Source organism: Arachis ipaensis, chromosome B08, assembly GCF_000816755.2.
Source record: "Arachis ipaensis cultivar K30076 chromosome B08, Araip1.1, whole genome shotgun sequence".
In the NCBI taxonomy this organism is placed as follows: domain Eukaryota; kingdom Viridiplantae; phylum Streptophyta; class Magnoliopsida; order Fabales; family Fabaceae; genus Arachis; species Arachis ipaensis.
Genome location: NC_029792.2, coordinates 88,782,219 through 88,784,250, shown reverse-complemented (window position 1 = coordinate 88,784,250; position 2,032 = coordinate 88,782,219).

The following is a 2,032-nucleotide window of genomic DNA, read 5'->3' as shown; positions in this document are numbered from 1 at the left end:
ACAAAAAGTTAATTAGTTAGTTGAAACAATTTTTGAAAATCAATTTTTAAAAGATAAGAAGTTAGAAAAGATATTTGAAAAAGATATGATATGAAAAGATATGATTAGAAAGATATGATTTTGAAAAAGATAAGATAAAAAAAATATTTTTGACGAGATATGATTGAAATTAGTTTTGAAAAAGATTTGATTTTTAAAATCACAATTAATGACTTGATTCACAAGAAATCACAAGATATGATTCTAGAACTTAAAGTTTGAATCTTTCTTAACAGGTAAGTAACAAACTTAAAATTTTTGAATCAAAACATTAATTTTTGATGATATTTTCGAAAATATGATGTAAAATTAAGAAAAAAAAAAGATTTTTGAAAAATATTCTTAAAATTTTCGAAAAAAATAAGAAAAATGAAAAAGATATGATTTTTGAAAAAGATTTTGAAAAAGATAAGATTTTTAATTTGAAAATTTGATTTGACTCATAAGAAACAACTAGATTTTAAAAATTTTGAAAAAGTCAACTCAAATTTTCGAAAATTTATGAGAGAAAACGGGAAAGATATATTTTTTTATTTTTGAATTTTTAATGATGAGAGAGAAAAACATAAAAAATGACTCACAACATGAAAATTATGAATCAAAACACATGATGCATGCAAGAACACTATGAATGTCAAGATGAACACCAAGAACACTTTGAAGATTATGATGAACATCAAGAACATATTTTAGAAATCTTTAATGCTTAGACACTATGAATGCAAAGATGCACATAGAAAACAACAAAAGACACAAAATAAGAAAACATCAAGATCAAACAAGAAGACTTACCAAGAACAACTTGAAGATCATGAAGAACACTATGAATGCATGAATTTTCGAAAAATGCATAAATTTTTAGAAAAAATGCAGTTGACACCAAACTTAAAAATTGACTCAAGACTCAAACAAGAAACAAAAAAAGATTTTTGATTTTATGATTTTATTAAATTTTTTTTTTGGATTTTTTTATATTTTTATTTTTTTTTTGAAAACTTATAGGGAAAAAGAAGCAATGAATTCAAAGTCCTCAATCAAGATTTCAGGAATCATACCAGGTTAGTCTAAAGCTTGATGGCCAGCCAAACTTCAGCATACCATTTTGAAACTTTAGAATTCATTCTTAAAATTTTTTAAATAATTTTCGAAAACAAAGGGAAAATTTTTTTTGAAAGATTTTTGAAAAAAAAAATTTTTTTGAAAATAAAACAAAAAGAAAATTACCTAATCTGAGCAACAAGATGAACCGTCAGTTGTCCAAACTCGAACAATCCTCGACAACGGCACCAAAAACTTGGTGCACGAAATTGGGATCCCTGGTAATGGCTCCAAAAACTTGGTGCTCTAATCTTAATTCATAATTTGTCACAACTTCGATGCAACTAACCAGTAAGTGCACTGGGTCGTCCAAGTAATAAAACCTTACGTGAGTAAGGGTCGATCCCACGGAGATTGTTGGTATGAAGCAAGCTATGGTCATCTTGTAAATCTCAGTCAGGCAGATATCAAATGGTTATGGAGTTTTCGAATGATAATAATAAATAAACAGAAAATAAAGATAGAAATACTTATGTAATTCATTGGTGAGAATTTCAGATAAGCGTATAGAGATGCTTTCGTTCCTCTGAACCTCTGCTTTCCTGCTGTCTTCATCCAACCAGTCCTACTCCTTTCCATGGCAAGCTTTCTGTAAGGCATCACCGTTGTCAATGGCTACATCTCATTCTCTTTGTGAAAAAGGTCCAAATGCTTTGTCACGGCACGGCTAATCATCTGGAGGTTCTCGATCATACTGGAATAGGATTCACCCTCCTTTTGCGTCTGTCACTACGCCCAGCACTCGCGAGTTTGAAGTTCGTCACAGCCATCCCTTCCCAGATCCTACTCGGAATACCACAGACAAGGTTTAGAGTTTCCGGATCTCAGGAATGGCCATCCATGGGTTCTAACTTATACCACGAAGATTCTAATATCTCGGACTCGGTCCTCTGTA